The following is a 15613-nucleotide window of genomic DNA, read 5'->3' as shown; positions in this document are numbered from 1 at the left end:
AGCAATAAAAACTAAACTAAGATAAACATAAAAATAAGGAACAAATCAGTCACAGACAGGTAACCTCAAGTCTACAGTTTCTCCCAAATTCCACCACCTCAATTTTGCGAACATTTGTTGTCTATTCAGGCATTCCACTGATGCAGGGTTCATAAAGTTGACTGTGGCGATTTAATCTGCTGCTCCTGAGGCTGCATGGAGAAATTTCCCTTTCACTTCTTCGTGTGCACAGCACCTGGGGTTCAGCTTTGGTTTTGGCCCCTCCTCTGCATGTAGACCACCCTCAGGTGTCTTTTCCCCACCCAGGCAGGAGGGGGTTAAAGCAGTGGCTGATTAGGGCTCTCTTGCTCACTCAGGCCAGGGAGAGGGAGGGGTACGGTAATCATAATTGGAATGTGGGGAGAGCCTGTGGTGGCAGAGGCTGGCGTGATATTGCAACAGCTTGAGGCACATCACATGTTCTCCCAGGGAAGTGGTCCCAGGAACTCGGGACCCTGGCAGTGGTGTGCTGCACAGACTCCCAGGGAGGGTGTGGGTAGTGACCTGTGCTTGCACACAGGGTTCTTGGTGGCAGCGGCAGCAGCATTAGCATTTCATGACCATCTCTGTGGTCTGAGCTGATAGTTGCGGCTTGCACCCTTCTCTGGAGCTCGCTTAGGTGCTGTTCTGCCTTCTGTGGGCACATTGCAAAGGAATCCCTTCTCCTCGTGCACCCTGAAACAACGATCTCTTGCCTCTTAGGCAGGAGCACACTTTTCCCGGACTCCCTCCCAGCTAGCTGTGGCATGCTAGCCCCTTTCAGGCTGTGTTCACACAGCCAACTCCAGTCCTCTCCCTGGGATCCGACCTCTGAAACCAGAGCTTCAGCTCCCAGTCCCCACCTGCCTCAGCGGGTGAGCCGACAAGCCTCTCAGGCTGGTGAGTGCTGGTTGGCACCGATCCCCTGTGCGGGAATCTCTTCACTTTGCCCTCTGCACCCACTGCTGTGCTCTCCTCCGAGTCTCCAAAGCTTTCCCCCTCTGCCACCTGCAGTCTCCACCCGCGAAGGGGCTTCCTAGTCTGTGGAAACCTTTCCTCCTTCACAGCTCGCTCCCAGAGGTGCAGGTCCCATCCTTATTCTTTTGTCTCTGTTTTTCTTTTTTCTTTTCCCCTACCCATGTACGTGGGGATTTTTTTGCTTTTTGGGAAGTCTGAGGTCTTCTGCCAGTGTTCAGTAGGTGTTCTGTAGGAGTTGTTTCACATGTAGATTTTTTTTGTTTGTTTTGGTTTTTTTGCGGTACGCAGGCCTCCACTGTTGTGGCCCCTCCCATTGTGGAGCACAGGCTCCAGACGCGCTGGCTCACAGCTCACGGGCCTAGCCACTCCGCGGCATGTGGGATCCTCCTGGACCAGGGCACGAACTCGTGTCCCCTGCATCAGCAGGAGGACTCTCAACCACTGTGCCACCAGGGAAGCCCTGTAGATGTATTTTTGATGTAGGTGTGGGGAGGAAGCTGATCTACACGTCTTACTCCTTCACCATCTTGAAGGTCCCCTATTAGGATACATTTTAGACGTCAATAACAATTATGGCATGTTTGGAAGGTCTGTATTGAATTGTGCCTCCTATAACATTGATGAAAATTAAACAGTGAGGTAAGGAACAACAACTCATGTTACAATCGGTACAGCAAGTTTTGCACCTAGCAATATGGAAGGTCATTTTTAGTCCGGAATTTGGAGGATAGATGGAGAAGAGTAAACCCTACCCAAATATAACATATGCTATGCAGTTCTGTAATACATATTTAATGCATGCTCAAAGATATTCTCAACAGTTGATTCATTTCAACCAACTTAATCCTCACAACAACCGTATGAGATGGGGACCACTGTATGAACTTTGCATATGAGGAAACCGTGGCACACAGAGGTAAAATAACTTGTCTGACTTCACACAGCAAATAACAAGTGATACTGGAGAGTAAACCGAAGCATTCTGAATTCATATTCTGTGTTTATAGCTACTATATTCTACAATTTCCTTACTTTGTGGTAAATTTATTTGCTTGCTTTGGGATATTTTACTGTAGGTTGATTTGTGCAAATTTCCATGAACAAAATGGGGTGATTCATTATATGAGTTGGTGTCTACATCAAGTACAGGATTAAAACTACTCTTGACCATGGATCTAAATAAACACATTTACATTGTATTACATAAGGGCAACTACTGGTAAATAATTAAAATATTTTGCATTTATATGGAAATTTGTAATTTTCTATCTCCATATACATTACCTCATTTATCCCTCATAACCACATGTGAATGGAATAGTGTACTCATTTTAAAAATGAGTAACTGAGGCTCAGAGAATTTAAGAGATTTGTTCAAGGTCACACAATAGATGGAACTGACCTCTCTGCAAACTGAGTAGACATCAGTTATGAATCTTAGTATCTCAATGGAAGTTCTCTTATACCATTTCTTAAGCAGTCTTATTCCTGACCTTGGTCTTACAGTGGCAACTTCAGCCCCTAATCAAGATGTGTGTGTCTGGAGGTGGAATAAATGACTAGGTGACTATAAATGTTCATGCCTGGAGTCCTATGATTTTCTGTTTTCTGAGGATGTGACCTGATTGAACACACGAAGAGACAATATGAACCATATTTTACAGAAGCTTAATTAACCTTGGAGTTTCTATGGGGAAAATATTATTAACAATGCATCAGTCTGAATTGTTGTCAAAGATAGGGCAACAACAATATAGCACAGACTCTGAAGTTTGAGGATTTATGTTAATCAGAGTAATAAATGGTAGTTCATATAACAAATAATCTAAAAACTTAAGTGTCTCAATATAACAAATAGTTATCTTTTTCTCAACACAAATCCTAGGTTGTTCCTTGTGGGCAGCTCTTCTCTTGTAGCTCTGCCATGTCAGAGTCGTCTACTTCTAGTCACAAGGAGATAGAGATGGTGAAGAATGAGAGCATGGAAGATTGCACAGAGGGTTTTAGAAGCCAGAAACTGAAGTGGTGCACATCACTTCCACATATAACTTATTACTCAGAGTTCAGTCACATGGTCCCTTTTAGAGCAAGGGAGGAGGGGCAGGGCATTCTGGATAGCATTGCCTTCCTGTGTTGTAAGGAAGAAAAGCAAATTTGATGAAGCCCATAGCATTCTCTCTGCCACTGGAGAGGTGCATCAAGGGTCCTACCGGCCCCACATGTACCCCCTACCAGCCCTTCCCATAGGATCACAAATTCCCACTTTTAGATTCAAGCATGGTTGAACAAGAGCATATATTTATGTGTGGTGTGCATGATTGAAATGATCTCAGCTGCCTCTGCCATCCTTTTATCTTGCCAGGGAAAACCAGCCATAGGGCATTTATAATATTTATTGAAAGCACACTAAAATCATCATGATTGCTGTGGTCCTCTTCCATCATCTTCATCAGTAGTACCTTAGTGCAGATACTGAGATATAGTATCTTACAATCCACAGAGAACTTTTCAAATTTGCTATCATTTAAATTTCACCATATTCTGAACCAGTCAGGTAGGAAGCATATTATAGAAACCAAAGTTCTGAGAAGTCAGAAATTTTCCCTTATTGGATGCAGCTAGGAGGTAGCCAAGCTGAAACTAGAACCTAGGTCTCAGATAATTGGCATCTAGTATGGTACTTTCCATTCTGCTGATTTACCTCTCACACTTACAGCATCTGTAGAGCGATTCCTACATGAGGTCTAGCCAAGAAGGAACTCTGAAATATTGAAACAGATTTTAATTTTTTTTTAGTATGGGCTTCATCACAGAGTCAAAAGCTCTGTCAGTCAGTAAGTATTTACTGAGTACCCACACAATGGAATGACACTGTTATGCAATGCCTTTGAAAGGAATTTATACTTTGTTAAGTATTTGAAAATTGACTTTCACAGGATGAAGAGCATTTGCCTTACATTTGAGCGGAATATTGATCTGAGAGCAGTACCACTTTGGACAATTTCAGTACAGCAAGATTTTATGTTGCTGATAAATCAGGCCAGTTTTTCTTTTGACCTGACCTGGAGACAGTGACAAAAGAAAAAAATCAATTAGTATGTTGGGAGAAAATTTCTTCCACTGTCCACACAAATAATCAATACCCTGATAACTAGACTGTGATAAAAATAAGAATTCAAGTCCATATGTTAAAAACATACAGGTGAAAACAGCTAGAGATGTTCAGCCTTGCCTGACTCTGATGCTTCTGGGCTAGCAGATGTTGGCAATGCCATTGCAATGGAAGATCTCACTGCACATGTGGCTTAAAGACAAACATGAATTCCCTACTCTCTGCCTCTATATCTAGGACTTACATATGAGATTACCTTCTGTGAGTTAAGTTGTATAACTCTAAAACAACCTGCAATATCAAAGATCAACAGTCTACAGAGTTACCTAAAGAAACAGAATAGATATCTAATACAAGGCTTCCAAGCTTTTCACTGTCAGAAGGAAGGTGTGTCAGCCATAGAATCAGATAATAACAGCTACGTTATTTATACACCTACAATGTGCCAGGCATATGCTAACCATGTTCCATGCATATGTTTAGTCAATCTGTGTGAGAAGCAATGACTAAAGTATCCTTTTTATCATCCTCATTTCACAGATAAGGCAACCAAGGCTTAGGGTCATCAAGTGAAATTTTCCAGGTCATGAAGCTAGTGAATTATGGAGTCAAAATCAGGATTCAGATATATGTGGGTCAGATTTCAGGACTTGAACAGAAGCTCAAGTGGTTTGCCACCTGTCTGCTCAACAGAATCACCTATGGGGCTTGAAAATAGAAATGCCTCTGTTCTGCTTTATATACTAGATCTGAATTCTAAGGACTGAGTCTGAAAATCTGTACTTGGAAAAGTCTTTAAGATGAGTCTATTCTGCAGTGAAGAAAGAACAATTCAACTAAGCTATACTGCCCAGAGAAAGGAGAGTTACTATGTTTGGAAGAATAATAAGTTGGTCCCCATTATTCTAGTCCCTTGATGGACATACACTGTATAATCTCCTCTCTTGAGTGCGAATGGGGCCTGTGAATATGATAGGATAGTGCATAGCTTGATTAATTGACATGTCAAAGGTGATGGAATAGTCATTCCTGTGTTTGTTACTTTATATGAGACTCCGTCTTAGATTGGATGAGAGATTCTTCTGCTGGCCTTGAAAAAGCAAACAGCCATATTGTGAGAGGGCTATCTAGTAAGGAATTGTGGGAGTCTTCTAGTAGCTGAGAACAAACCTCTGCCGGCAACCACTGAGAAAAGGGGAACTTACTCTGACAACCTCAAGGAACTGATTTTGCTACCATCATGTGACTTTAGAAGAGGATCCTAAGTTCCAGAAAGGAAGCCAGAGCAGCCAACACGTGGTCTTCATCCTTGTAAGACCCTGATTTGAGAACCTAGTTAAGCTATGCCCAGACTCCTGACTCATAGAAACTGTGAAATAATAATCGTGTGTTGTCTTAAGCTACTAAGTTTGTATAGCTTGTTGTACAGCGATAGATATCTAATACAATTGTCAAGGAAAAATTATCTTTGTCCATTCAAGCATAGTCCAGGGGAAGAGGCTGCACTGGTCCAAGAAGGTCAGCAGTGTTACTGCAGTGAGAAGCACATCCCCGAAGTAGCTATTTAGCTACACCCCTTCTTCTGATTCCATGCTAACCATGCATACTTCTGAATTTTATTTGACTTCCCCCGTAGGTGTACCTAAAATATATGTTAACTGAAGGACAGGAGAGCTTTGGTCCCTTGACCATGTCATATAACATGACAAAGGAATTAACTGGCATTCTGGTTTACACCTCACTGTCTGTGACCTTAGTTAGTGTGGGTCTCCTGGTGAGAGAGCAACCATTTTGGGTGCTAACAAGTCAAGCTTCTAAAGCACCTTCCTCTGGAGAGAGCCCTGTGCATCATTGCTCCTCAAATGAATAAAGATCTATTACATGCCTACTATTACATGTCCTAGACTCTATCAGCTCCCATTGTGGGTGCTTTTATTGAAATTTCTTCATCAACAAGATGCTCAGTTGATAAAAGCAGCCAAGCAACTGAACAAGAAAAAAATACCAAGTGAGACTAGCATGGACACATATACACTACCAAATGTAAAATAGATAGCTAGTGGGAAGCAGCCGCATAGCACAGGGAGATCAGCTCGGTGATTTGTGACCACCTAGAGGGGTGGTATAGGGAGGGTGGGAGGGAGATGCAAGAGGGAGGAGATATGGGGATATATGTACACATATAGCTGATTCACTTTGTTATACAGCGGAAACTAACACACCATTGTAAAACAATTATACTCCAATAAAGATGTTAAAAAAAAATCAAGCGGAGTGGTATATGGAAGCAGAGAGATGAAAAAAATTATATATATATATTAGTATAGGGTATTGCCCCAAATGTAAAGCATCTGTTTTCTTTCTTACATGACAGAAATTTTTGCAGCACGGCATTCACAAGTTTGACATTCACTGTGTTTTATCTGGGATTTCTTCACTGGTAAAAATCATCTCAGCGAGCACTGTGCACCGGAATTCTGTCTCCATTTGTTTTAATAGCTGGTGTAATGGAGGAATTCTGGTGCCAATGTCCTCTATTTGTCCTCTACTGCACTCTTACCTGGGAAGCCACAGGAAGCAGTACAATAGCTAATTTCTAGATAAGTATATCTTAGGATACCATACAAAAATCAGATGCTGTTTTGGACTGCCAGATTGAATTTTCTAAACATAATAGCTTAGTTGTAGCAGCAATAGAGTACATATTTCTTCTCTGATGCGTTTCTATCCACTGATACTGAAGATGGGCAGTTAAAGGAATGAAGCCTATTATTACCATCCTTCTGCAAGCCCAGATTTATCACAAATTCACACATTTTCCTGCCTATCTCAGGCTCAGTTACCAGGATGTTTATGAAATGTCGCTAAAGGAAAAGGGAGGTGCTTGAGTAAGGATGAACTGCAGCTGTATTTTCTCAAGCACTGGTTGGTATCAAGTTCTACAAATACGAATTAGAGGATTGTCCTGTTTGCTGTGAAAATGCAGTTGCTGTCCTTGACAATTATATTTAAATTGCAATATTTAGGGAACATTTGATCTGGATCAGCTCCATGTTAGATGGGGGGTAGACAGTGATGAACTAAAGTTAACACAGCTTCTGTCCTCATGGCAGCTAGAGTTACTTGAAGAGACAGAGAAATAACAAGTTAATTACCCTAAAATGTGATACATTCTTGGACAGGACGAGTAGTAGTAAAAGTAGAAAAATAGTAATTGCTTATGCTTATATGATTCTTTCCAGATTTATCTTAATAACTGTAGAGAAAGGTGTGATTAACCTCTGTATTAGCTCTGAGGAAACTGAGGTAAGGTTCAGAGAGATTAACTGACATGCTGAAGACCACTTGCAACGAATTCCCTGGTGGTCCAGTGGTTAGGACTCCACGCTCCCATTGCCAGGGGCCCGGGCTTGATTCCTGGTCAGGGAACTAAGATCCTGTAAGCTGCGTGGTGTGGCCAAAAAAAAGACCATTTTCAATGCACTAACTCAAACCTGCTCTATTAAAACTCTGAATCCAAGGTAGCTTCATCAATTCTCAAAGCAGAAACTTTCTATAGAGACAATGAATTATCAGGTGGGAGAGCTCTCATGTGAATGAATATAATGAGGGGAAATGAATGATTAAAAAGGAGGACGAGGTGAAAAGCTCATAATTAGAGGCCTCCTACTGTTGAAGTGGAAGCTGAAGAATGAGGTAGCAGGGAGGGATGCAGGATATGGAACCAAGGAAACAGCAGAACTAGTAGTGAAGGGGCCCTTATAAAGTCTAGCACACCCCCTGCTTTCATTGCATATCTCTGTGTATAACTAAAAGACCTACTTTCTTCAGTTATGTGAACACAGGAATGCATATGGCTAAGTAGATGTAAGGTTTATGGAGTTTGAAGAGGGACAAGTGTTTCTCATCCTGGTCCTTTTGTCAAAGAGGTGCTATTTACAAATTACAGAGAGTGCACATCTCTCTTCAGTTGGTACTATTATTTCTATACCATGAGGACTGCCATATGACTTCCATAGATGCCCAAAGGTATTGAGGAATTGAGTTTGTGCCATATCTGCTAGCCTATTTAGTGACCCCACTGTGGGAAAGTATCAAGGGTCAAGGAGCAGGGGCAGAGCCTGTTTCTATACCCCATCTCCTTCCTGGCTATGCCTCCATATGGTGGAGGTGGATAGGAGAAAGCATCATAGAGACTGTCCTAGGAGATATACTTCAGCTATTCACATGTGACTTGTAGGTGATGCGAATCTCCTATTCGCTCCTGGTTCAGGAGCAAGCAAGCATATGCTGCTTATGGGCATCCATAAGCATCTTCTGGATCAAGTGTAATGCAAGAGAAAGGAAGGAATAGATAGTCAGCCTTCCTTTGTACTTCCCAACTATGGCGAGGGATGCAGAATCCTGACTATCCACAGACACTCATGAAATTGGCAGTGCTTTTAAGAAATGGCAACATGTTTATTGAGGGAGCTAATATTTGGCAGTAGCTTCTCATGCTGGACATTTTTCATGGCATCCCCATGGTCCAAAAAGTCATTGGCAATACATTGGCTGCAATGGTTTGGCATCTACCTTAAAGAAAAACGTCAAAGATAGCTCAGAAATAAATATAAGAAGAAAAATAGAATATTACAATTTCTTTAATAGCAAGGGTACAGCCTATGTCTTAGGAAAGTGGAGGGGTAAAGAGTAGTAGGAAGGTGTAGTAGATAGGGTCCCAATAGAGAAGAGACAATATACTCAAAATAGGATAGTTAAACTCACTCCAAAGGGACACTTTATTAATTTGTGCATATAGGGGAACCTTGAGAGAGGATTCAGTAGTAAGGGGAGGGAGCAGCTACCAGAACTTGAAAACAGAAAGTCTTACATAATTGCCTTAGGAGGCATAGTGACCTCTAGTTTGGGATACACTTATTCAAGGTGACTCCCTATAGGGAAGGGTGTTGCCTAGGGGAATTAATATTCCTAGCTTACTCTCCTCCTTTCTTCTGATATCCCATTGGGGCTGTCCAATGGCCTCATTCAACAGGAATCCAGAAGATATGGGACCCCACTGATACTGTCAATATAGGTCAGACTTCTGAGGCAGAGCGACAGTACAGAAGGGCTAAGAATGGATCTGGAGAAGCAAAAGGAGAATATCTAAACCAGAAACTAATGATTCCTATACACTAGAGTGAGAGGGCACTAAATCCTATTGCTTAGCTTTTTTTTTTTGGATGCCTTCCACATACCCCAACCACTGCACATCTAAACCCTTATCCTTACTCGACATAAAGTTCAAATCCTTGTCTTACACAAAGCCTTTCATGATAAACAACTACTCTCCCATGGTGGGTTATTTTTCCTTCTTATAGTTCTTTGCCTCTTCTAACTTAAATCCTTTTATTGTAGCTGTTTTTGACCGCATCCTTTCTCTCTCACCAGACTCTGAGCCTCTGGAAGACAGAGCCTGCATTTGCTACATATCTGTGTGTCCTCTATTGCTCAGTGTAAGGCCTTATGGATAAAAGGTGTGCAATGCAAGAAATCTTCAACACCAAGAGCCAAATAGTCACGTACCATAAAGATAATAGCTATCCTTGTATAACATAATGTTTAAATGCTTCTGCTGCTTACTAGCTCTGTGACATGGGCTAAGTTTATTAATCTCTTTGAAACTGAGTTTCTTTATCTATAAAAATAGAAATAATAGAATTAACGACAATAATAATATATTTCTTACAAAGTCATGATGCAACATTAAAAAGCATCATAAATCTTGGAATGTGGTAAATTCTCAATATTTTAAATTATCACTTTTATTGTAAAAGAAAGAATAATGAATACAAAATTTAAAAAATTGAAAAAAGAGAATTGCTTTCTGTTAAGGTCTTCCCAGCAGAAGGATTTTTGAATATTTTTTCCAAATAGTATTTCTTAGCCTAAGGGAGCTTTTAGGAATTTATTATTATCATTTTTGTTTTTTTGCAGTACGCAGGCCTCTCACTGCTGTGGCCTCTCCCGTTGTGGAGCACAGGCTCCGGATGCGCAGGCTCAGTGGCCATGGCTCACGGGCCCAGCCGCTCCACGGCATGTGGGGTCTTCCCGGACCGGGGCACGAACCCGTGTCCCCTGCATCGGCAGGCGGACTCTCAACCACTGTGCCACCAGGGAAGCCCAGGAATATATTATTTTTAATCATTAAAACATGGACTTTGCTTAAATAAGGCTAAACTGTTGGTAAAGTACAGTATTTTGAGAGTATTGAAACTCATAGGTAAATATTTGTAAGGTTTCACAGATTATTGAGGTGCCTATGGTTTGAATGTGCCCTGTCCCTAATTCATGTGCTGAAATCCTAATGCCCAATGTAATGGTATTGGGGGTAGGGCATTTGGGAGGTACTTAGGTCATAAGGATGGAGCCTTCATGAATGGGATTAGTGCTCTTATAAAGGAGAACCCACAGAATTCCCTAGCCCACTTCTACCATATACAGACACGGCCAGAAGACACCAGCTATGAACTAGGAAGAAGGTTCTCACCAAAACCTGACCATGCTGGTGCCTTGATCTTGGAATTTCCAGCCTATAGAACTGTGAAAAGGAAATTTCTGTTGTTTATAAGCTACCAAGTCTGTGGTATTTTGTAACAGCAGCCTGAACAGATGAAGACGAGGCTTAGGAAACATTTTTTAAATGTCTACAACCTGACAGAGTTACTTTTTTGCACTTTGGGGTTTTGAACAAGATGGATTCATTGCACAAAAGGGCACCACTGGTAGCCGTTTAGAATGGCAATGGCCAGAAACAGCCTGGAAACTTCACATTAGCTGGCAGAATATCTCCAAATATTTCTTTCTTAAAAATTCTAATGATGAAAGAAGAGTTCAGGTTAGATGACTGTTCAGTCCCCAGCTGCCCTACAGAGAATGCCAATTAAGCCCAAATCACATCCTGGAGGTACAGCATGTGGCCCTCTAATCATTTATCTATCCGTAATGATGACCAGCTCATACCAAGGAGCAATTTCTCCTTATAGTCCAGTATGATTGATTGAAATCAAACCCTAATTTAAATGTGATTATACCAATGAATTGCATACCTTCTGTTGGTTATAAATCATAGTAATGCTAGAAGTTTTGTTCTCAGCACAGACTTAATTTGCAGCTTTTGACTTCCTGGATATGGGTAAGTCAGGCCCTTTCAGTGAGAATTTATGCCTTACCATGTCTTTGAGAGTCAAAAGCAACAATATGCCTCAACTTTCCTCCTGGTCTGCCAGTATCCTATTGGCAAATTTCTGTGGCACAGGCTAGTGTGATTCAGCCTATCATAGAGCCAACTTAGTGCCTTCTTACAGGGACCCTTTCTACAAGTTTGTACATGGTGATCAGGGTTATATTCTTTGAGAAAAGGTGCTCTGGATCTCCGAGGGCAAGTTCAAAACCTGGAAGCTCTACCTGGAAAGATTTAGATTCCCTGTTGAAGAATCATTCCCTCTAGAACACCTCTACAGGGCTCAAAAGCTTAAGAAGTACCAAACGTGCTGGTGGAAGCTCACTTGTTTTAACTGTATGCTATGTTTCACAACCTGTGTCCTTCATAAAACCAGAGTTCTGTTATGAAAACAAAAATATCTACCCCAAAGCAGTCTGAGCCCCACTCTTAATTGGCTCAAGCATGGCTCATCAGGATACAACCAATGATGAGAACGTGGCCATTGGCTTGGTCTTTCTTTTACTTAGAAGAATGTGTGTAATAGATATACATTATCCATTCATTTCCATTTCTATACCTCAGTTGGACAGAGCTTTAGCTGGGTTCTACAGTTATGACATGATTTCCTTCCCCTCTGTGTACATCTGTTTAAGAAAGTGCAGTCTATGACTCTGAATTCGGGTAGGTGCAAACCCTAGGAAATGTGTAGTATCATATGATTCATGCCAAGATAAAGCACCAGACTAAGAAATCCAATGCTTTTCGTCAGCCACTACCTATTCCACAGTGATTGCAAACCAAGGTTCAGAATATCATTTCCTTAGCTCTTGCTGCAGTGTTAAGCTTTTTACCTTTGAAGACAAGCAGAATTTAAATGAGGCCCATAGAACTATGTGCACTATAGATATGGCTTACACTCTAATCCACATTTGCAATATCACTATGAAATGGATCCACCTGTTTTACCATTCCTTATTGCCTAAGAGAAGGAAACTACTATCAGCACTGAATATTCACCTCAGAAAAAACAACCATCAGAAATGAACTAGCCATGCCCTACATCACTGTTTAGGGTTTTTTTAAAGGTGTATTTATCCCAGGGAATCCCTTATTATCCTGATGTTACTCCACATACAACTCTGTACATCCCAAAGTCTACCTTAGTTTCACATTCTTTTGCAACTACCAGGGATTCACTGTTTCCATTGAATCATTCAGATTTTGTCTCCAGTGTCAGCTTGTCTCCAAATTGATCAATACATGCAAACAGACCAAACAGAATCCCAGTCAGCTTTTTTGTAGAATTTGACAAGCCGATTATAAAATTATTATTGAAATGCAAAAGATCTAGAATAACCATAATGATCTGCGAAATAAAGAAGAATTTTTGAGGACTCATATTGTCCGATTCAACAACCTACTTTAAAGACTACAGTAATCCAAATAGAGTAGTATTGGCATAAAAATAGATGTACCAATCAAAGGAACAGAAGAGAGGTTTTAGACATAGAACCACACATATATGGTCAATTTATTTTCAATAAAGGTGCTAAGATAATTGGAAAAGGATTTTTTAAGTAGCCAAAAAAACTGGATATCTACATGCAAATATTTATACATATAGGTGTATATAGAGATAGATACAGATATGTGTATATACATATATGCATATATAATATTAATGTATATATACCTCAAGCCATATAGAAAAAATAAATTGAATTATATCACTGATGTAAATATAAGAATTTGAACTATAAAACTTCTAGGGAAAATGTAGAATAAAAATTTTTGTGACCTTGGATAGGGAAAACATTCCTTAGAAATGATATACAAAGTAAAAATCATTTTAAAATGACACATTGGGCTTTATCCAAAATAAAAACTTTTCATTCAAGACAAACTGTCAAAAAACGAACATGCAAGCCACAGACTGGGAAAATGCCAAATGTTCACCAACTGATGAATAGATAAAACAGTTTTGTGTTCTATACAATGGAATACAATTCAGAAATGGAAAGGAATGAACTACTGATATACGTAGCCATATCGATGAATCTCAAAGCAACATAAGGGAAAGAAGCCAAACACAAATCTCTAACCACTGTATGATTTCATTTATATAAAATAGTAGAAAAGACAAAACTACAGTTGCAGAAGGCAGATCTATAGTTACCAGGGCCTGGAATTGGGAAGAGGAGAATGGCTGCAAAAAGTCCAGAGGCAACTTCAGGAGATAATGCAAATATAATATATCTTTGTTATGGTTGTGGTCAAAAGACTACATACGTTTGTCAAAACTCACTGAATAGTACAGTTAAAACTGGTGGATTCATTTTATGGAAATTATACCTCAATGAAACTGATTAAAATATACTTGATGAAAAAGATATATATGTGTGTTTATACATATTTGATACATAGGTTTATAAACTTCATATGTGTGTATACTTGATATTTAATAAAGATAAGTGTCAGCTTTGTAGCCTCTTTACTTAGGTATTGTGGGTATAATAGTTGCTAATAATTAAGCTACACAATAAATACCATCGGAACGAGTAAATCAAAGTATTATTAATTATAATACCAATTTTTAAAATTAAAAGAACATATGAATTTGCACAAGTGTATTTCTTTTTGACCAATAGAGGCACACCGCTCACCACCCCTTTGATAAGAACAATCACTAGATGGGGCCTGGGGCAAATATGTAGGAAGGTGAGTGCGTAAGATATGCGTAAAGCAGACACTGGTTGGGCAGGGGATGTACAGAGAGCAAGAGAGCAGCCATCTGGAGTGGCCTGACCATACACTGCACCCCTACATACCCTGCACGACCCTTACAGTCTTGGTCCGCCCCTCTTCCTAGATATCCCTGGGGTCAGGTATGTAGGGGGCACTGCAACCAGATACCACAAATACAATACAGACACAAGCAGCTAAAGAGTATCAAGGGTAAGATACCTAGTATGCTAAAAACAGTCATTTGTCAGGATGCGGAGCCAAGCGCTTGCCAGGTCAATGGAAAGGGAGTCAACAGCAGCAGTGCCCTGTCCAGTTATAAGGAAGGTAAGGACACCCCTGGTTTTCACCAACCCAGAGCCACCCCTATGGGGAGGTGAAGGCCCAGCTTTAAGGAAACATTCTGGTGGCCTAGCCAGGAATCAGCGGTCACAGTACAGATCTGTCACCTCATGTTATGTTGAGTGCCATTAGGGGTGGACCCATTAGGTCTTCCCAAACAAAAGACAGTTAATCCCACTATTTGCACTTGTGTGTCCAGAAGCCAGCCTATTCCATTCCACACAGTATAGCCCAGGGCTCACGGGCAGTCAGTTGTACAGTAACGTTTACCAGCGGGGGTCCTTCTGATGTATTGGCATGTGGGACAGAAAGATGGTGAGAGTTTCTCCCCCATGGTCAGTAGTCCCCACATAGTCACAGTAGCCGGGTCAATTTTGCATGAGTGTATTTGTTGATTGACTGATCGATTACCAGCATGCATGAATAATTACCTTGAGAACTGTTCTAGTTGTCTGAAGGTCATGCTATATGCAGGAGTTTCATGCTTACAAAATGGACAATTATCAATTAACTCAAACTCATATTCTACCTGAAATCAACTAGGGGTGAGCAGAAGCAACAGAAACAGAAGGTCAATCAATAGTTGCCAGATCTTGGAATACAGGCAAAATAAAAGAATTCAAAACCATAAAAGATCCGGGAAGTAAATACATTCAAATGTCAGGGAAGAAAAATAAGGTTAAAACCCTCTAAAGCACCCATGTATGTGCACAGCATTATTTTGCTTCACTTCAGCTACCTCTGACTAACCAATTATATTAATTATATTCACTAAGCAAAGATCTCAGCAGTGCGTACCTGTGTTATAATGAAGTGTCTGCTTATTCTTAGTCCCAAAAGAGATCTGCAGTTCACAAAGACTCTGCCATATGGAAAACTGTGAAGCCAGCTGCCATAAGGACTCCGTGGAATATGTCAGACTAAAAGATATAAGTGATAAACAAATTAATAGTTATCCTAATGCATCTGGCACGAGAAAAAGTCTATCAGTACATTTATTGTGGATGAAGGAATGTCATTGATTAATCTGCAATCTCCTGCTGTTCATCCGTCAATAGCTCCTTTTAGAAGTTGTGACCCTCTTTGCCACATTAGGTAAACATTTCATATAAGTAGTAGTGCTTCTGTATATTCATAAAACCACTTTCTAGATGATCTAACCAGACCTACACCTTACATTTTCCTAAACTGAACTCTCCAAGCCACCAATTTCA

General features: G+C 40.5%; 1 long non-coding RNA gene across 1 annotated transcript in view; it reads right to left on the bottom strand.

Moving 5' to 3' along the window:
* Window positions 1-15314, bottom strand: part of LOC309796664 — a 132451-nt gene extending 117137 nt beyond the window's left edge. The window contains exon 1 of the long non-coding RNA XR_014292484.1: window positions 15198-15314. This is a non-coding gene — a long non-coding RNA (uncharacterized lncRNA). The remainder of the gene's footprint in view (window positions 1-15197) is intronic.
* Between the last annotated feature and the right edge of the window lie 299 nt (window positions 15315-15613).

This window comes from Mesoplodon mirus, assembly GCF_964341445.2.
Source record: "Mesoplodon mirus genome assembly, chromosome: X".
Taxonomy (NCBI): domain Eukaryota; kingdom Metazoa; phylum Chordata; class Mammalia; order Artiodactyla; family Ziphiidae; genus Mesoplodon; species Mesoplodon mirus.
The sequence above is the reverse complement of the archived record's forward strand: the minus strand, read 5'-3'. Positions and strand labels throughout refer to the sequence as shown.